This window comes from Solea senegalensis, linkage group LG2, assembly GCF_019176455.1.
Source record: "Solea senegalensis isolate Sse05_10M linkage group LG2, IFAPA_SoseM_1, whole genome shotgun sequence".
Taxonomy (NCBI): Eukaryota; Metazoa; Chordata; class Actinopteri; order Pleuronectiformes; family Soleidae; genus Solea; species Solea senegalensis.
In genome coordinates this window covers 20,375,424-20,398,365 of record NC_058022.1, presented here as the reverse complement: position 1 = coordinate 20,398,365, position 22,942 = coordinate 20,375,424, and the positions used below count along the sequence as shown (strand labels likewise).

General features: G+C 39.0%; 1 long non-coding RNA gene across 2 annotated transcripts; it reads right to left on the bottom strand.

Moving 5' to 3' along the window:
- Positions 1-578: 578 nt before the first annotated feature.
- On the bottom strand, positions 579-21,721 carry LOC122762690. 2 transcript variants are annotated; one of them, XR_006358759.1, is made up of 2 exons: positions 21,491-21,721; positions 579-1,246 (listed from the first exon to the last, which is right to left on the bottom strand). It is a non-coding gene; the product is annotated as an uncharacterized LOC122762690 (long non-coding RNA). The 2 variants fall into 2 exon arrangements; XR_006358758.1 differs by lacking the exon at positions 21,491-21,721 and adding an exon at positions 10,312-10,908.
- Positions 21,722-22,942: the final 1,221 nt, after the last annotated feature.

Here is a 22,942-nt window from a genome sequence, read left to right as displayed (position 1 = left end):
TAGTAAAAGCCGGATATGACGGCGAATCATAAAAATAAAGCACCACAAAAGCTTGTGGCAATAAGAATTTAATGAATTTATTAGGAACATATTTTTTTGGACGTCGATGGTCCTGGTAGACACACACGGGGCGTTCGCTTGCCTTTAAAATGTAGGTTTTCAGCGCTAACTGAACAGTGTCATTCGTTCCAGCCGCATCAGAAAAAAATCCTAACGTTTTTCATCTAAATCACGAGCGTCGTGATGATCGGCCGAGCAGAAACACTTATCTTTAAATATATTTTAGCCTACATTAAGAGTGTTCTTTATATTCCAAATGAATGTGCATAATCCAAAAGCAGAAGAGTATTTCAGTTTTTAATCCATAGTAAATCTATTGGTCAGAGCGCGCGCAGTGCGAACAGGCCGGACATCCCGCAGCTGCTGCTGCGCAGAGGCCACGCAGGCCAACAGTGCATCTTCTTCGTGGAAAGCACCATTTACGCATATACTCAGCCAAAAATATATATAAATAAATATGTGTGTGTGTATGTGTATACGATGCAAAATAAAGACAAGCTTAACGTGTACAAATCAAATCAAATTAGACAAAACCCAATTTATTTATTTAGCAAATACACAGAACAGTACGAAGTGAAAAACTGGTATTGTTTTAAAAAAACAAATAAAAAGGAGAGAGAGAAAAAGAAAGAGGAACATATTAAAGTGCAAATCTGAGTAAACAATGTACCTCGGAACAATTCGTGTGACGTGCACCGACTGAGAGTGGTCAAGCTTTGCTTCAGCAGCACGATCAATACTGGAGGCTTCAGCTAGAGTCTTAACTCCAATATTTACGTGCTGCTACAGTAAAACCACCAGCAGATGTGAATAACTTTTATTATCAGGAAAAACATCTTTCGATGTGGTGCCAATGTGGTTGACGAGTGCTGCGTGTGCAAGTTTGATAGTAAACAAGCTGATATCAATCAGGAATGGTGACAGACTGGAGGGTTAGGTGTAATATTCTGGTTTTGCTGCTGCAGCACAGTATGGCCTGCATCTCTGTGTAACCCACAAACCATTCCGTGCTGCTACAGCATCACTAGAACTGCAGTCATGGTTACTCCGTGTCCAGCTTTTCTCTTCTTCTTTGTTATTTGTACCCTCTTCGTATTAGCTTTGTCGTGTATGATCCAGCAGAAAGACTTTCAGATGTCCGTCGGCATCTTGTCTCCCGTCTACTCCATGACTGCACTCTCTCCATCTGAAACACAGCAAAACAACAGTGTAGCAGTGTTAATCATAGTGTAATGTATGGTCAAAATATGCAGACACAAACATCTTACAATCACATAGTTATGTGGCCATGAATGTGCTGTAACAGCTTCCAATCAGATTTTTTAATATTCAACTTGAACTCCACTTACAAAGTTTAATCGCATATCCTATCGTAATATGTCATAAAAATCACTATTTGATATTTAAGCAGACCTAGACCAAGTTAGCAGTATGTTGTGTATGTTGGCCTGAGAACCAAGTAGAACAGTGTATTCAAATGATGTCACACTGTATGTCCTTTTGCAGCATTCCCTTTTCACAGCAATTCAAATTAGCAAGACAACACTTTACAGCAAGAAGTGACACTTTAACAAAGGTATAAATATAAAATCACATTGGTTTGTGTCAGCTCAGCAGTGTGTAAACAAGGAGGCAGGGGGAAAAAATAGCAGACTGTACTACGCATGAGTCAGAATTAAGTCACAGTCAGCATACCACAGTGGCATTTTACCATGGCCTTGTAACACACATTAGTAATATCTACAGATCAGACCAGAGTTACAACATCTCAGTCAGTAGCTTGATCACTATTGAGTTTGAAGAAAATGACGACACTCAGCCAAGTGTTCCCTCCAACAGAAACTACTGAACTATGCAAGGGAGCAAAAATACAAGTTAACTTTTATTTATATTTTAAAATCCCATGAAAGTCTCTATTTCGGTCATAACATGGATGGGTCGGTGTTTGCCAATTGGTTAATGACAAAGTTTAAAATTTTAAAACAATTATTTTTTGAAACAAAACCATGTTAGTGTGTGAACGTGTTAAAACTGCACCCTGATCATAATCCTGTTGGGGACTGGATACAGATTGTGTTACCACTAGAGGTCTCAATGGACCTGTAATTATGACCTTGGTCTGAAATGGACCAGGCAGAAATGAAAACAGCATTATGACATCTCCAACACACGTCCTTGTATTTTAAAAAAATACAAAGAAATCCAACACTAAAGACTAAAAATTAAGATTTCATTCATTGGCTTGAGGAAAGGTGACATGGTCATAATCTTTTTATTCTTCTACTCAACATTCATGTTGGGGTAATGGAGCTATAAAGCAGGGATTATTTAAAAATATACATGCATTGCATGTGTGCATTTTATACAGCGAGAGGCTGAATGCTGGGAAAGGACAGTGTGCATTTTCCTGTGTTCTTCTTTACTTTAGCTGTTCTGGCAGTTTTCAAATTGATCCCTGTTCCAAATTAACACATAACAGCAGTTAACAGCAGCATTACGGACCAATGTTAAAAATAAAATATTTCTGTCATTGCATTAGTAATACAACACAGGATTGGTTTCACCTCATCTATCTCAGAGTATAACATAGAAAATTCTGACTGTTATACATATATATGTGTGCATTACAGCAGAAATGTGTTAGGTAAACAAGGCAGGGAATGTATGTAGACACTCAACAGTAGTAGCAGGGAGGAAGATGAGAAGGACAAGAAGAGTGCAGTGCACTTTTTAACCCGCCCTTTTTAAACTGGCAAGTTGGAACCTGAACATTTAATTATGCATAATATTTATTCCACAACAGAAACATTTCTCACACACAGCTACGGAAAAAAAACAACATACGATGTAATCAAGTATGAAAATTGAGCACCACCACAAATTAATAAATAATAAAATAAAATATATATGCATGTACACACACACACACACACACACACAACTCACAAATACACCAGTGAAAATGTGGTGTATCTCTAAAACATTTTTCCCCCTAAGAAACGATGCTACATTAAATCCAATGCTGCAGCAGTGCTCTTATGGGTACACCAAGTACCAAAAATAAAATAATCATACACAGGGTATTTGATACAACAGCCACCACATGTTGAGATTAATTTACAACTTTACATCAGGGGCTCTTGTATGTGCTTTCTCATTATTACATGTCTAGGGTTTTGACAAAATCTCCACAGTCTTGGATCCATGTGTCACCTTTCAAGTCCCACATATTAAGCTCTGAAAAAAAAAAAAAACACCCTATAAATATAACTTTTTATTTAATGCCATGCCAAACATCTGCTGGTTTCAGCTTATTTTTATTTTTTTTGTTTGTTTTTTACACCGGGCCATCTCTTAGTTGTTCACACAATATAAAATGTTGAAGTCATGAATGGGAGAACATGCTGGATATTTACAAGCCAGAAAAATGCACAATATATACTTATATGAGCTTCAAAAGAAAATAAATTCAACCCGTTAACCGTCATGCAATTTCTAAATTTTTTCTTTCAGTTCATTTACTCAGGGGCCCAGACGGCACAATATTAATTTAACTGAACCATCATGAAATTACCATTTGACCTTGTAAATCATTGTAAAAATCACCAAACATGCACATGGGGAGTAAACCGGGTAAGTACTTTTTTTTCTCATTTTGACCTGATCATTTCTGTCCAAGTCCAAATAGAATTGTTCACATCAAGGACTCTAACCTCTCCCTATTTTTCTCACTTTCCTTTAAGGAAGCATGCCCGGACATGTCACCTTCACTGCTCAGCCCTTTTAACCCATTCCTGCAACATTTGCTCTCCATACAATGGCCTCAAAGAGTCACCTGACCCCAGGGTTGAGGGTCAAGTAACCTCCAACACCCCATCGGGTACAAGGACCTGGACACGACAACCCATCACCACCCCAGATCAAGTGGTCTGGGCTGGCGTCTGCTCATCTGTGACTCTCAGTCTTCTGTCTGTATAAGCACAAACTTAAAGAAAGATCTGCAATAATATTCTAGACTCTGGGAGGAAAAACCTGAAATGCAATCACATATATCCACATAATAACACCCATGCTAATTATAACACTGTCCATCAGTAGTCAACAGAGTCCAGAAGGTTTTTGAAATTAAATTAACACACAAGGCCAACTAGTTTGACAGACCAAAACTGAAAAACATTAATGATTAATATTAATACATTTAACCATCCATCAGACTATGATAAGGCAAATGTAAAAGCAAATGCACTGTGCCAAATAGGCTAGCCAAATCATTGTTTTGTTTGGCAAGACACAACACACAGTAAAAATAAAATAAAAAATACTACGTTGTCTATGCCACAACTTTAGAAGTGGTGACACATATTCTATTGTCTACTAGGCAGCATGTGATCTCTATGGCACAATAAGCTAATACAAAACCAGTTATTCCATATTGACAAAGCAGTTGAATGTGTTGACATGAATAATTAGTAAAAAAAAAAAGTGACTGTTCATTGTAGGGATGATACATATGAGATTCTGCTCTATTGCAAACACACACCACTACTGTAATGGTTTGTGGTAATCCCACAAAAGCTGTTACATTCACACACCCTTCCAAATATGTCCAGCAGAGAACAGGAAGAGTGACTGGGATTCCCTGGAAACTGCAGCCACATCTTGTCAAATGAATTGCAGAAAACTCCAGAAACTTGTGGAAACACATGTCTGGGATCAATGTCTGATTAACACTTTTTCAGGAGACATTACTAACAAATATGTGAGTGACGTCCAAGTCATTTTTTCACTCCACAGGTATATACCACCTCCACTGACTGTCAGGTGACTGTGACTTTTTACACTTGAGGTACACAATATCTTTACCAGTAAATAAAATGATCTCAATGGATAAGAAAGAAAAAAGTCAATTTGGTTAAATTAAGTGAAAAATATAATGAAAGTTATGACTGAAACCGAATGTGTGAAGGTTAAACAATAATTAAAGATGGAGTAACTATTTTTTTTTATTGCAAAATTTCAACTTTTTCCCCCCAGAACAGCAGTGTATGTCACACTACTCCTAACACACCACAGTCTGGTAAAACATTTAAAGCAAACACACAATTGCTCTCCCTACTCCTAATGTATAAATTGGGTCATTATTAATGCAAATATTAACATAACCAAATATTCTTTACTACTTTATATGAATAATCTATAGCTTCCTCCTTCTGCCACGAAAGACAGAGCAGCAATAAACAGGATGCAGACAAAGAACACTGTGATGCAACTTCAGAAGTACAACATGAGGTCCTGGTTTATACTTGACCAATGGCATAAACTATAAAAACGCATGGCAGCCACCACCTCAAATAATTAAACACAACTATTATCAAATATATCCAAATTTCAAATGACCCTTTACAGAATCACAAGTGAGGTCGAAACAAATATCTATGTTACGTGTGGATTCTATGCTGTATTTTCATGTGTGCACATATGCAAGAGGGGCAAAAGAGGAAGCAAGGCTAAAGAGTGAGATTTGAACAACACACCCATACACTTATGCACCTATTACAGAAATAAAATTATAGAATGCTTTATAATGTCTACCTTGGATAAATTCTGATATTGACATTATTCTAGTTTACAATGGAAATAAAAAGATTGGTTAAAAATAACCCACCATGTTTCAGAGGACATTCAAAAGACCTAATTCTTGTTGTTGTCACAGAGTTGACCGAGTTTACGCATTAAAACAAATAAATAAAATGCACCATGATTCTTGTGTGTGCTAAAAATCGTATTACGCATAAAAGCAGGCATTAGTAATAATTGTACTAGCTTCAGTATATTCTAAAACCTGACCTACTAACAACAGTATATACATACAATGACAAACACAGCAGATAAACATCAATTATATTTAGATAAAAAATACCAAAATACTGGTGCTAATTGTTACAGTTGGAATTATACCAAATTATATGTATAAATCAAATTTGTAAAACTGACCAAACAAGACAACAAGTGTTAGACAGAGGCTGTGTGTAAAGTGAGGTGTTTTGGAGCAGTAAGTGAGGTGTAACAAGAATATTATTACAAAAATGCACAGACTGGCAACTACTAATATTTTTAAGGTCATCATACCTCTTAACAAATCCAATCACTTGCACATTAATATAAAAAGGCTAATCTCTTACCCTCTGGTTAAAAAAGGCTTGTGCAGCAGAAAGGAAAAAAAAACATGTGTCAGAGGAGGAATAATCTTGCTATATCAAATCTTACCATCAGTGCTATTGCATGGTATCATATTACTACCTTAAATCTAATAATCAAGCAGATAATTCACTACCTATCATATCCACTCGGTACAAGTTCAAAAGTACTTACATAAATAATACATTTAAAAAATGAAATAGAAAGGGAATCTCTAACTCACTGAGCCAAACAAGCACAAAAAACAACTTAAAAATGTACTAACATTTTTAAAACAGCCAATTGACCAGTTAACATTACATTATTATAATTCTAGCATGCCACAAAATACCACCGACTATTACACCCTAATGGATGTACTGAAAATGTGCTGAAGCATACACAAACCATGACAACACTGAGGCAGGCAAGTGACAAACTCTCAGAATGTTAGTGTCATCCTATTTAAAAGCTTTATCATTTTAAACAGGTGCAGAGTCATTAGAATATAGTGATGCAGCACATAAACTCTATGCAAAAATCAAAGTCAATGCAAAACATATGCCTGTAAGAAGCATAGGAGGACCCGGCACCCTCATAGCTGCAGTGCTGCCATCAGTTTAAACTTTATGGTTTAATACACCAGGAACAATAAACAGACAACTGATTTTCACCAAATATCCCATCTCAACTCAACATTAACCGAGAATGACAACTCTTTCGATTATTTCAGAACAAATGAATATATAATCATATACCTGCAGATAAAAAACTTTTCACAGGTTCTGTTTAATGCTGCTGAGGCAGAAGTGGAACCATGGCCAGCTTTTGGAAAATAACCAACATGTGCCATGAAAACCTTTTCCCATTACAGCAAATTTGAATACTATAAAGTTTGTGCTGAGTGGTGCAGAAAGGAGGAAGAGAAGGGTGGGGTTCTCTGTAGCATGGCTACAACACATGTGAGCAAGTACAAGAAGAGAGGCAGTTTCACCAGGAAATGGGGGTGGGAGCCCATTTTGCCGGAGGGGTCTGAGAAGACAGAATGATGAGTCACAGAATGTCATGTTAACAGTCTGAAACAGCACAACGGTGCTCTATGAGACTGAAAAGGCAAATACCAGAAAATGGAGGGGAGACATAGATAGACCTGTAGCACTTTCAACAACATGCACCGCAGGAATAAAAACTGTTATCTGACAACTACATACAGTCAGTGAATCAACAATGCTGCTATTTCTCTCCCACTGAGTGAGCAAAATATTTACACATATTTCACCTGTATGAGTACAACAGCTACATATTATAAAAGGAACCAGGAGAGGAAACTGTCAGATTTTAAATCTCTTGATAATAAAGTGACATATAGAAAAAAATCTCCTCCCTTCTATAAATGACACCAGTTAAAATATGTTATTCTGGTAAACAATATCTGCAAAAGGCACAGAGTGTAGTTGATATTGTATGACTTCAAATGATTAAACTGGAATTGAAGAAAAGATTTATAAAGTATGACCCCCCCCCCATGTTTGCACTTAAAAAGCAAAGCATTCACTTACATTTTAGCCACTTAAAGGATTAGAGCAATTTGACTTTCTATCTTTAAAAGTGCATCTGATAACATGGCTGAATAAATTCAACTTTCAACAAGAAATACGATGGCATGGTGTGGTTAGTGCACATTCACACACACACTAGGTGTGTAGCATCCAAAATGTTAAGACAAAAAAATAAAATAAAATCCCCCAATGATGAAAATATTTTGACATGCTTTCTCTCTTTTTCTTTTTTACAGTGTGTGTGTGTTACATATTGAAGCATAATTAACACAGTTACATTACATTTACCGTGTAAATGAGAACTCTGTTTGCATATAATTTGACCATCAATTTTAAATACACCATGTGGGGCACATTACAAAAAAATAAATCAACAAATGTATTCACAACTTCAGCAGATAATCACCTCATTATACTAATCACGGTGTTTTCTCGTCAGTGACACACCAGGTCTTACACTACAATATTTTTTTTGTCCATTCCTAGTTATCCGTGGAAATATGCATTACATTACATACATTGATAAATTCCCTCCAACTAAATGCACTTAATAAATAAACAACACTTAATTATATGAAGTTGGAGGTCTCTTTGAAGAAATTGGCACCCATCTGTACAGCAATTACTATACTATATGGTCAGGGATTCCACGCAAACACAACTACACACAAGTCCATGGTATTTAGTTACACTTTAGATTTGGCCCGTCATATCTAATCGAAGAATAACATGAAATCTTAGCCTTACTGCTACAAAGTGTGAATGACAAATAGGCTACAGCTAAACACACTGTAAGATGTGACTCATAAGGAAGGAAAAATATTCCATGGAAACTGTGCAAGAAGAATAATTATTTTCAAGTTTTTTGATACTCGACAGTAGAGACTATATTTGCTTAATTAAATGCATCACTGTAAAACATAGGATGGCCTTGCATTATGTAACGCATTAAACCGATCCCTACTTAGAGGGAAGTAAAAGGGGGCGGGTTCAGCAGCACAATTATATGAAGCCTTTTCCTCTCATATGCTTTATTACTCAAAGATGATGAAAAGCACAAAAGCAGCATAAATCATCACACATGCTGTAATCCTATCAAGTAACTACTGATTAGGATCACCTTGTTTCACTCCTTATTAAAACAGATTAAAGCAAGGGGGTGTTTTTTTTTATCATTTAATGTGCATGAAGTCGAATGTAATAAGGGTTCGGAAAAAAAAAGAAAAAAAAGAAAAATATATAGTATAGTTTAACTAGTAAGAGTAGAAAAGGCAATGACTGGAAAGCATTCAACAGCAAACTGTGTTGAAAACCCCCCACTCATTCCAGCGAGTGAGGAGCAGCACCACAACTAACAATACACCAATAAATATTATTTTTTATTAACTAGCGTTAATTCAACTTTACTGTATCGTTAGTGGTTATGAGTCATTCTTCTCACATTTAACACACCTATTAAAGTTGGACCATCATATGTTTCGAGCTATGGCTGCTGTCACTTGGCTCAAAGCCACTTACTGTTAATTTAACACATTCAAATTTGTTGACAGATACAAACACGGGTCACACACTAAACACAGGGTAAGATCCATGTAATTATTCGGGAATGCCGAGTCAGCATTTGCAACTACAGTGTTTTTATTATAAGTATATATATATATTTCTTTGTTTCAATAGAAATCAGAGGGGCGTGAATACAAGGGCTGTACGCAGTAATATAGACGGCAAGGACAGTACAATAAAACAATCTTTATCGCTAAAGGTATTACTGAGTAGAAGAGCACACTATGACACACTATGACAAACTTACCCGGTGCTTTCTGCTCCAACAGTGAGACAAAAAAAAAAAAAAAAAAAAAAAAAAGGAAAAAAGAAGAAGAAAAAACCCGCTTCAAACAAATCGTAACGTCATGCAGTTTACCAGCTCGGACGAAAAGTCTGCCTCAGCTAACGAGCTTGGTAAAATTAAGTTATCACATAAGGCACTGTGTCCGTCTATCGTTTCGATGTTTTTCCCTCCCAAGCCAGTGTAGGTGCCGTGTGCATTTGTTGACACTGCCGACGGTGCTGCTCCTCTGCTCTGCTCTGCCCTGGCTGCCTATGCACCTCCCGCTCAAAAAAACTGGACTCCGATACGAAACAAAATACTATTTTTTTCCCCCAAAACTTTGAACAGCAGTCTCATACACACGAAACAGCACTAACCCAATTTATATTTTATTTTATTTTTAAAATAAATCCATCCTCATGAGCCCGGATAAGACGGAACGCAGTATGAGCGCATTTTTTTTTCTCCCTCACCGTTACAGCGCAGCAAAGTCAGAATCCCTCTCGGTGTGCTAGCATGCTAAGGTACCAGGCTAGCTGCTATGGAGTAGTACAAACTGGCCAAATGGCTAACGTCTCCTCGCCGCGGTCGGTCTCTTCTCTTTTCCTCCACACGTATTCGTCCCCTCCGCTCCGTTCATGACTGACCGACTCAAACCAAAGTGCACAATGTTGTGGCGGCATTTACCTGTCTCCTTAGAAATAACGTGATTTCCCCCTCTCCTGAAAGCACAGTTTAATTTTGAGCGCTCGGACTCTTCCCCCTCCCCGTCTCGGCGACAGCTTTACATATTCGCAGCATCCTCTCTCCGCAGCTGCTGAGGCGATCGCTGCTCACTCGAAAATGGCGCCGAAAGATACACTCCTCATTCAAATTCGATAGAGCCACCCATCGCTCCTATTGGTCGAACGCGGAGTAGAATCCGCGCCCGTGATTGGTTGCTGAAAATGCACTCTCGAATGATCACGCAGCCCAGCAGAGACACAAATTAACCCTTGACGACCCACAGAAACGTTTTACAGCCGTCACCCGAACGCCTCTCCTTTGAAAACTTTATCAACACTATTTCTGATTCATAAAATTTGTATCACAATTTTTTTTAACGGCTGAAAATCAATGTATAAATAACAACGTGCAGTTTCTTTTACAGGTCACAAATCGAATGTGGCACAACAATGTGGGAACACAACACAGATCTGGCAACAAGATGACATTTTTGAAAATTGTAATTGCAACATTTTAATTCCCTAAATTAAAATGTATTGGTGTGTAACCATAGAATATCTTCAGAAAAGCTTAATAACATTAAACACTCAGTCACTCATGTGGGGGCATGTCAGTGTGAGCATAAGTAAACAGCCAACAGTGGCAAAGGCACTTAATTGCATGAACCAGTATTTTTTTGAAGAAAAGTACATTTTAAAGGGATAGTGCAGGTCCTTTTTTAAGGTTGTGTGATTGTTTGAGGTACTGACAGATTATCATGACGGTGTTTCAATGATCATGTACATCACCATCGGTAAAACAGCCTAGGACCCAGACACTTGCTCTCACTAATAACATGGCTGCCAACAGGGACAGAAGCAACACTCACTTGACAAAAGGCTCATCTTATAAAACGTATGCCAATTGAACTCTCTGATATCTTCACTGCTTTGTTAAACCTCTAGACAGTCTTTTCCAGGTGGAAGCTGATGTTTCTGTGCAGCTCATTCTCTCTCAAATGGTAGTTGCTGGTCTATGACTGTCTCTTTTGGTAAGTGTGTGTCACTTAAGTAAATCCAAACAAACAATTCCAAACACGGAAGTCACATGATAACATATTTGAACTTAGTGATAGAGGCAGCAGTGGAACAACTTTTTTAAGCCACGTTGTAAAATCACAGATTTTTTGTCTGTTTGTCGTTTACAAACAGAAAAGGTTGTTTTAAGGTAATAAATGTGGCAAATATATAAAGACATACTTGAACAAGTATAGAAATGGCTTCGATCTATTTTCCATTATGACCCTGCCATTCTGGCAGCCAGAAAATAGAACAGCTCCATCTTGATGCAAGGCCCGATACAATATTAGTGTGAATCATACGTCCAATAAAGTCAATACTAATGACATCATTAGCTATTATCGGATACCACTGTGGACCAATACTGTACATGTTCTATGTGTCTAATTATAGGTGCAGACAAAACATTACAATTCTTGCCACCAGTGAATAAAAATGACTAAAACTTGAACTAAAACTTTCACAAGCTACTCTTGTGATTCAGAGTTGCTACTGGCCTCATGATTAAAATACACTGTTCTGCAGATGACCCACATTAAATGGTGTTATCTGTCTATGATTACACTTTCACTCAATGATTGTTTTACGTACACACACACACACACACACACACACACACGCACGTCTTGTCATAACAGCATTTTAAAATATACATACACAAGCACACTCTTCTGAGTTTTTGGATTTTCAAAGATTTCGTCACAGGAAATTGAGTCTTTCCCGTATGAAGTGCATATAAAGCATGGCCCTGAGTGTGCAGAAGAATGCTACATTTAACTTCTCTATCCCTCCGTGATACAGGCACTATGAATGTATGCTCCTTATTCACAGAATGTGTGGTTATCTGCAGTTAGCACAATAGTTCTTGTCTTGGAGACTCAGGCCTATCAAACACAATCGGTGGACAGCCAAAAAAAAAACAAAACAAAAAACAGTTAAAGTTGCAGTTAAAGAGGACAGAAGTATAACATCTGGAATGTGTATTATTAGGTCACAGAGTCCCAAGGCCAAGGAGATGTGGACCAAGTCATGTCAGGGAGCAAAAGACAGCAGTGACAGCTTAACTCTAAGTCAGAGAGCTAAAGGTTTAGTTCTCCTTCCACCCTCTTTTTGATCATATTGCATATTGAGTTTGGTTTGAGAGAACTCTGACTTAGTTCATTTTCCACAGTGCAAATAAGGGCACTGCTTTTATTTTATTTTATTTTATTTTTTAACTTGAACTGCTGTGACATCATATTGGTCTCTCTAATTACCTCAGTCAGGGAGGCTGTATTTGTTGGGGTGTTTGTTTGTTTATTTGTCAGCAGGATTATGCAAAACACACTTAACCGATTTGCAACAAACTTGGTGGAGGGTTGGGGCACGGGCCAGGGAAGAGCCCATTAAATGGTGCAGATTAAAATTGAAGGGGCATTTCCAGGATTCTACATTCTACAGTTTCTTTAAAAAACCCCAGACATATTTATGGCACTGAGGTCTATGAGTGTGGCCAGGTGGATGCAGATTTTTAGACTTACTTTTCGTTTTTATATTCATCTTAGAAGAGCTACCTAGACATGTGTAGGTTTGTTTGGCCTTGGCAGCTGGATGCCCTCTACTGAGTGATATTCTAGCTTTAATTAAACTGCCCTTTCTTTTCCTTTTACATTTGACCAATTTGTTTTCCACACCTTTCAAACAGAGATTAAAGGCAGGAAATTCTGCAGCATACTTCTCAATTTAAGATGCACTTGGCAAAATCACACACACACACACACAAGTGTACACACGTACAAACTGTGGTACATATGGCCAAAGCACGAACGGGGCTGGGCTCTGCCACAATAACACTGCTGTTAACATATCTACTGTAACACAGTGTACCTCGGGTAAGGTAAACAGAGGCAGCCATTTCATCCCAATGCACACATAATAACAATACCTAACATTCACCTGCGATGCCAGTCAGTGGCTCCATCAGGCTGCACTTGGAACAAGAATGGACCGCAACCTGGTATTAGTTCTGAAGTGTGCTTTAGTGAATAGAGACCAATCTTAAACTGAGTTAATGTTTCTACTTGTCTGTGAAATACACAGGTACATTTACCTCCATTTTCTAAATGTCACTATTTTTTTGGCCTTCATCGTGAAGCATGTCATTTCTTAAGTAAAAAATATGTTTTCTACTTTGGAGTACAAAAGCAGCCTGGGAGAAAGAGGGCGCCCATTGTGTATGTATTCTGGTGTGGCGTGGACAATGGGGCGGAGAGGAAAAAAACACACTTGTTTACAGATAAACTGGTTTGGACAGGAAGCCAGTAAGGAGGAGCTCTGTGTTGTTAAACAGGCATGTGGCGAGGCAGGGATGAGCCAGCAAAAACACCACCATGACCATAGGGAAGATCATGATGCAGTACTTAGAGAGGCATTACACACACGCATTCTTACACAAACATACACACTATTTACAAATACACCTATGCCGTGCTAGCAGATTGGTATACTGTTAAGTAACCTTCAGTAACATGAACAGAAGTTGTTTTTCGCTTAGTATAACTATGGCAAAAAAAAAAAACAGGATAGAAATTTGCTCATGGGAGTCAAACAGTAGCCAAGCTGAGCTGTGGTGAATACTACACAGTTCATCCTGCATTGTGTCACTGTCACATGAGCACACACTGCCTTCCATTAGGCAGGAGACCCTTATGACTCACGAAAACACAAGTCACATGTTACTACACAAATGAACTATGCTACTCAGACTGCTCTGTTATCCACAGCAGCATTTTCTGCAGGCCCAAATGAAATCACATCATAATGCATCTCTTCATTAGGAGTGCTGAGAAGGAGTGGGGCTCTCCCTTGTCTTCTGGTAGACGAGCTAAACAAGAGCCACACTGTCATGTACTGTGGTGTTTGGCACCGCAAGATAACCCCGGCTGCAAAAAGTTGCCACTCTGAGGCACATTTAGTTCAATGTAATTTGATTCCATGTTAGAAGAATTGCACGCATGGTTGGCTGTTACACAACTGCTTTGTATTCAAGGAGGAGTTTTACCATTTTATTTTCTATTTATCTCTTCCTGCAGCTCGAGTGGTGGCCCGCCAATACACCACCAAACTGCATTTCTCTTACTCACAACATGCTTCAAGAGTAAATTAAAGTCAGGGTGTGAAATTAAACTATGGATAAGCATCGATGTACTGCAGCAGACTGACAGCATCTTCTTCCCAGTTTTCATGTCAACTTGTGGCACCGGTAGGTGACGTCACGTCAGCCTTGTTGAATTCATGCTATACGTTGAAATCACCTTTTTCACGAGAGCATTAGGTTTTGGAGTGCGAACGAACAGTGAATCGTTCTTTTGAAAACCATCAGACGTCACATCCTATTGAGGATTGAGGATTACCTTGCACAAACTACATAAAGAGAGGGAGGGTGTAAAAAAAGATTATTTGTCTCACTGAAAGTTCTACTTCAGTAAGTGAGACTCAAATGAATTAAGTGCACATAAAGTGAAGTTAGCAGGTTTTATGAAATTTACCTTACTTAACTTGGTAACTTAAATTCAAAGTGGCAGGGTTCATACATGTTTTCTAAGGTCAAATACTAGTACTTTGAATATCCAATTACAAGCCTTTTCAGCAAATTCCACATATTTATACAAAATACGGTAATTGTTATAAAATATTTATACTCCATATAGATATATTTCGTTGTACTTTGTACAGTGACAATAAAAACCTCTGACTGCCTGACTTAAATCACAGTACAAGAGAGGGTGCGATACATGTTTGTGTTCTGTAATGGCAGAGGGATCCTAAATGAAAGGAAAGCACAAAGTTTTAGTTGTTGTTTTTGTCTGTAAATAGACTTACAGAGCAACAAGGGGCCCAGGCGAAAACAGTTTTCTTTTTGCAACATATTTTCATTTCTCCACTCAGTCAGACAGTTAATTGTTGTGAAAGAAATACAGTTCCAATCCCTAGCACATTCAAACACTTCATCCAAAATCCAAGCACTTTTCAAACTTTGAAAACACAACAATGACAATTCAAGCATGTTTAAGTATTTCAAGCACCTGCATGAACCCTGCATTTGGCAACGAGAGAGAATGAAACAGTCAAAATGAGCAACACACTAAAAAAAAGTGTAGGAGACGAAAGGCTTACTATATTAATGTGGTCTATTCCCTTGTCTTGGTCTTTAGAGAACACAATGAGCCCTACTGAGAACTCCACACTGGAGAGAGACTCTCCATTGATGTCTCCTTGGTTCCCCTCCCCCTCTACATCTGTAGCAGCTGCCCCCTTGTGCTCCTGTCAGCAGGGCAGAGTGTGTTTGTGTGTGTGTGTGTGTGCACTAGTCGAGGTGGGGTTGGCTGGGAGGTTAGTGTGGGGCGTATTGTGACACCTCCTCATTTGGAGGGGTCTAGCCCCGCACACTTGTGGGACATCACATTTATCAATGGCTAATAGTCACTAGCAGGTCACCCTGAAAACACAACAGAGACCCCTGACCTCTTTTAGCACAAAGCCTGTGAGGTGGTCACATTAGCCCCCGAGACACAATTGCATTTTTATATATATATATATATATATATATATATATATATATATATATATATATATATATATATATATATATATATATATATGTACACACACACATAAATTATTTTCTATCATAAATATTATTTATAACTTTGTTTTCTAACAATATATCCTCTGACCTAATCAAATAATAAATTTTTTTAGCTTAGAGTAAAAACAAAAAAAAAGAAAAAGAAAAAGAAGAAAAACACAAACTTTTATAGCCAGGGTTCTGTTAAACAGTATCACATGCTTGGCCAGTAACTTTAGATGTAACAGCACAAGACGTCCTTTTTTATTTTGTCTCTCTATAATCTTACAGACATTCTCACACATGGCAGTCAAATTAAGTGCACATAAATTATAGAGCCGGCTAAAATTACATTACAAACTGGTGTTTAGTAATAGGAAAGGGAGGCAAAGTGAAGAAACTAAAAGTCAGCAAAAGCTTCATGGCAGACACTGCAATAGGTCTGTAGTCTCGCAATGACACAATGTCAGACACAAGACACAATACAGACGATTTACAGACGTCACATGGAAACAGGCATCTATCAGAGAGACCCGCTGTCAGTCACACTGCTGTCCACACGTATGTGCAGTGCAGTGCTTTATCGTCTATGTTCCTCAACATCATTTTCAAATGATTGAAAATGTCTACCGATTATGATTATAAATCAAGTGAGAAGTAGTGTCTTATTTTCCAATATATTTCCATTCTAACTGAGATAACCAGTAGAGTCGTCCCTGGCGGCAAGCGGATACTTCCATCATACTTCCTGGGTTTCAATTTTCAAACAAAAGAAAAGAAAGAAAGAGGAAGAGACTGCATACGTTTTAAAAAATACAGTCTATGAATTTTGTTTTCTAAGCTTGTTGTCTGTAAAGTTTTCATAAAAAAAATTAAATGTGTCAACACAGCTGCCAAAACACTGTAATATCCACAGAGAAATACAAACTAATCACAGGTATGTACTACTACTACATGAAGTGATGTTATTGTTGGGGCAGGTTTGAATCACTCAACAAAAACATTGTTCATGTTGCTTCCTGCTTTAGTAGTAATTATTATAATTTTTTTTTTATCTCGACTGCATTTGCCCACACCCGTTAGTGTTTTGTTTTTTTCTTCACAGAGGCAGACTGCTGAGAGGGATTACAGGGAAAGCTAAACACAAGCAAGATCTAATCCTATAGGCCAGCAGAGTTAGAGAGGCCTCGACAAAGACATTTTTTGAAGGCCCATGTCAACAGTGCTGTTTTCTCTGAAGCCAGGGATTGAAAATATTTTGTGTCCACATTATTATTATATAAATGTAAGGATGAAGTGCAGCTTCACCTCAGGACCTAAGACTCGCCACTGACTGATGAGGAAAACAACATATACATAAATTCTGAATTTAAAACAAATCTGGTATTTTGACAGGTGTACCTTTAAATAAATTGTCACGCAAGTAATCCATCATTAAGTCACAGAGGACAGATCGATATCCACAAGGCCAACAGACCATTTGCAAAGAATGTTACGTCAGTCTGACATTAGTCACTGTCTCATTTGACGATTAAAACGCTAAAGGAGACTCAGTGGACTATTTATTTACGTTTCAGTATTATGCAAATTATCTTTTTTTTCAGTTGCCATCACTTATATTTAACTGTAACAACAGTTACAGATAGGGATCTGCCCTTAAACAGTTTCCAAGAAATGCATACACCAGTGTGAAACACCACTGTTGTGTTCACGCTATATAAATAATGATAACGTTTCAGTCATGTTTACACTTGACGCTTGTTGACATTCTCCATAATGTAGGCACAGCCATTACACACAAAGTGAAGTTTGATATCTGAAAATATAAAGGGGAGTGGAATCGGTTAGTAATGTTGCCTCACAGCCAAGGGATGCAAATCCATATTTAACTGAACCAAATTCTGATACCTATGTCTTGACACCCACACACCTTTAGATGTGTGTGTGTGTGTGTGTGAGAAAAAAAGCTCAAAAAAAGACAGCACTGCTGGAATGACAAGATCGGTTTTCAAAATAAAATACACAGAGTGTGTAAACCTTTAAAGCTCCAGTGTGTGCAAAACATGTTTACGTGGCAGAAATGTAATAAAATAGTTATATACAGTATACATGTATATATATATTTTTTTAAATAAATGTACAATTGCTTGCTTGTATGGATAGTTGTTTTTCATTAACTCAAAATGAGCAGGGTCAGCTCTACAAAGGCCACTAGTTAGAACCACTGTGTTTTTACTATAGCCCACAACAGACATACTAAACATCTTTTGACTTTTGATACTAAGTGAAGGCTACGTAGGTTCTCCAACACACTTGGAAGTGAGGTGAATGATGTTCAGCTACAACATGCAACCTCACCAATAAATGTACACACACAGTACCTTTAAGATATATTTTTAATTCCAATTGTACTCAAGAGTGTTAACACTTAACTAATGTGAGACTCCATTGTCACACCCAGCGTCCTGCATTGTTGGATTTCTGTCAGCCACTGTATCAGAATTTGCGCTTACACTGATGACGCCAAAAACTGAAACGTGTCTTTACACTGCAGTCAACGTCAATGCATTTGAGCTTGTTTTGTGATAACATTCGCTCCTGTCTCCTTGTACTAACTATACACCAATCATGTTTTGCTTTCACAAAAAATTGTGTCCAGTTATTATTTTGTAATGTGTAAATTTGCATAATTCCACAACATACATTTTCACTGTCTATCGTTTTATCTGACAGACGTGGGACTTGAATGTTTCCCTGTTGTCAATTTTTTTTTGATGCCCCTGTCTATAAAGGTGCTTTAATTTCTGCAGTGATTTGCCAAATGTTGTGCTGTAGCTTCCTTATTTTTGTAAACGTCTCATTATTATTTCATGTGTTTAAGGGCTCCACATGTGTCTTAATGGTGTTTTTTGTTGTCTTTTTTTTACACCCTTTCTATCAGATACGCTTCGCATTCAGTTGTCATGTCACCCTTTCACCAGGAAAGAGTGGCTGACCAGGGTTTTCTGATTGTTTTATGCACTTTCTGTTAGAAATTAAACTAAATGGAGACTGGCTCCATAAGAGTTTGTGGTCTAGCTTCTTTTAAACATTCAGCACAACACAGAGTGTGTGACTCCAAATCTGTCTCATTGTAATGATAGGCATTACCTTACATGTTTAGTTTGAAATAAACCAAGTAATGTCAGAGTGTCACTGATACTAATAGTGAAAATGCATATAATTTGCATTGAACAGAATTTTATGGAGGAGGATTTGCATCTACACCAAAGTGTAAAAACGCACACTCGGTCAGGTACACTCACTCATAGTGTTGACATTTAAATGAAAGAAAAATTACTTATAATCACAACGAAACAAATGGATGTCTGCAATCTTTCATTTGTTAGTATCATTATTATTATGACTGTCATTGTCATTATTACTACAGACTGTCGTAACTGCAGTAGTGAAAAGCATCTCTCAGTGAAAATCATTTCGACTTTGCTGCAGCTTTGCAGGCTCCTTCTCGTGATTAATTCAGATGCATCTGAACAAATTTGTAGTGCTTGAGCCAAGTGTCAGGCTATAAATTCAAACTTTTATATCAATTTCATTGTGAAGCAAACCTGCAAAGTGTTGCTTTACGCTATAATCAAAACTCCAACTAGGGCCTGTAAGGATTGCGTTTCGACTGAGAACAGTACCTTTACTTGGTAGGTGGGTTGTGGGCTGTGCCCGATGGCCAAGTCTATGAGATATGTAGCATGACGTACCAATGCGACAATGAACGCATCCAGCAGCTCTTTTTCCCTACTCAGTTTGCGGTATTTGTCGACAAAGATGTCAAGCATTATAAAAGAACTGACTGTGGGCAGTTGCCTCGACGTCCATGCGATATTTACAACGATTGCAAGAAAGTGACTTTTTCTGTCGTCCAATCGGTTGGCACCATTTCATTCTGCTACCCTGGGGGAAGGGGTGCCAAAAAATGGAACGGTTGGAGAAAAAAACATGTGCCGTACTGTACCAAACCGAGCCGCTTCACTTGATGGAAACACATGGCTTTACTTAACTGTTTGTGTGTGCAAAATACCACATAGAGGGTTGTTATCGACTGGTATTGCTAACAATGACTGACTAAGACCTTTACATTCATGTTTTTCTAAGACTTCTCAACTGGAACACAGTCGGTTCTGAGGTGATGTCACTCCTGGTTCTGCATTACATACAGTCTATCATACCCACTAATGATGATAGGAGGCAAAACCTATGAGCATAATTTGACACTGGAGTGAATGTTGATTAAATAAATTCCCACGTACCATTTAAACCTGAGTTTAAACATTTTAATGGGAGTGTGGTATCAGATCACCTGTATACCTAAATGTGTGCTTTGTTAAAAATGTTGAAATTGCACAGTGCTGTGAAGCATCCTGACCTAATGAGACAAAAACCAGGTCGTGTAAATAGACAGCAGCTCTGCCAACACTTAAAGCTCCATGAGCAAAGCTGATCCCTTCATTGTCCTGTTTCTGGACTACAAACTGAGAATTCCTGCGGAAGTCCCTCCCTCCACGAGCAGCCGCTCTACCTCGATGATGTAACCACTTTCCAAATATAGCGTGTTGCTGAAGGCTACGCGCCCTCCTCATTGGCCCGCGCCGCTGTCAGTCACGTGACGCCACCGCGACCGTGTTATTATTGTAAACAGCCCGCCTGCTCTCCACCGACGCTCTGTGCCCCAGCCGACTACTCCATCCAGTTCTTTGTTCATGCAGTAAAAAACACCGACGCGACACAGCGGAGCGACCGTCCGCCCAAACTGCGGCTCACACCTCAAAGTTACACACACACACACACACGTATATACACGCACCAGGACACAGCGACAACATATGTGTCCAACAAAAGCATAGGGCTAGTATTATTAGTGCTGCTGCTGCTGCTGCTGCTGCTGTGTTATTGAGGACATGTTTGTCGATCACCGGGATCTTCATGCAACCGGCGACTGCTCTGCTGCACGAATAACAAACAAACAAACTGGCAGCCAGTGTTCAAGTCCTGTCAGCGCACACAGCACGTTGTTATTCCACATTCACCTCAAATAAAGTCATTTCTCTTTCATAATATATGCAGACTTTTATGTTGACAGTGAATGTATCAATGGGTTCCTCAATCGGATTAAAAAAAAAAAACCCGCACACACACAGAGCACAAACTTGTAATTTCGGGCACAGGGAGCATATAAACACCCCGCACAAAGAATATCATTTACGGCTCTTGAAGTCAATGATTCTATGGTACAGCATTAATTCGACAGCATTGCCAGAAACTGACTTTACTTTGTTCTAAACGTCACAGAGAATCGAGCAAAAATGACTTTTTTTATCGCAGTGACTGTCACTGTACACGACAAACTCCACTCGCGAAGGGGTCACACACACACATAAAAAAAAAGTTGAAATGACTCCAGTGACTGTTTAATTGCACTTACCCGATAAAGCCTGGATGCGTTCCGGACCGGAGTCATCGACTGTGCATCTCTCTCTCTCCCGCTCCCTCTCTCTCTCTCTCTCCGCCGGCCGCCGCTGACGGACTGACACCCACACCTCGACATTTCCATCTAGGCAAGTTGACAACGAGCTTCCGTTCTCCGACTCAAGTGCAGTTTCAGCAAAGCTTCAAGGAAGTTGTTTCTTTTGTTCCAGTATTTTTGGTTGCGTCAATGTTGCGAAAAGGGGGGGGCGGAGCGGTGGATACAGGGAGAGAGAGAGCGAGAGAGAGAGAGAGAGAGAGAGAGAGAGAGAGTAGCTACACACACACTACACGCACAGACACCAGAGCGCACTACAGCTTTGGCTCGCACGGCTGCTGGCCATTTTAACGCACAGGCTGAGACACAGAGCCTCATCCAAATCCGCGACAAAGTCCATCTCGTCAGCTCGTGTCACATGATCTGGGACGAGCAGCATCCCTTTCTTCAAAGTGGAATAGACAAGCGCCACACGACACGGTGCCCGGGTCCGATAGGGCTGTCCAAGATAAACCACCCTCGTTCCTTTATACGCGCGCGCGGAACAGGGATGGTTGTATACCACACAGCCCCAGCTCCGTAACTTTGGATTTCTGCACACACACACACGCGCGCGCGCGCACACACACACACACACACATGCGCTATACATCGCGGAGCTGGAGGATGAGTGCAGCCTACATGCCTTTGCTTTTCCTCTCCAAACGCTAGTTCCCGAGCAGTTGGGCGGTAACGATACGCGAACGCGTTACTACACTGTTATTATTTCCTCCAAGTCAAAACAACTCTTTGCCATCACAATAACAATGATAATAATAATAATGATGATAATAATAATAATAATGATGATGTGCATGTTCACTGGAAGCTGGGGTGAAGTTGAGAATCTGTCCTATACAGTCATTCATTTTAGTTCCTCTGTCATACATCTGTCTTTATGAGGCAGATCATTTCACTTTATTTGAGTGATCACATTTTTGATGATCGTAGGCTGCAGTAAGTTTGGACGGAAACTACAGGACAGGTAATGCGATTTCGACAAAGGACCGGAGAGCGATGCAACAAGTATGGCACATGCTGTTGTAAAAATAAATAAATTAATAAATGAATGAATGAATAAATAAATAAATAAATAAGACAGGAATGTTTGATATATAGAGCCCGTGGCTGTTCTTGGAGGCAGCGCGGAGGGAGAGTCGGGGCGCATTATTTGCAGAAACAGGATCATGTGCTGTAGGTTCACCGGATATAAAAAAGGTAAGCTCCCTGTTTCCCCGCCGCTGTTACAGCAGCGTTGCGTCAGGAAGTTGTTGGTGTCAGTGAAGTCACCACCAACCAAGACGCTCTCTCGCTCTCTCTCACTCTCCATACCGCCTGACAACAAGTGGCATATTATGCAGGAGATGAACGAGC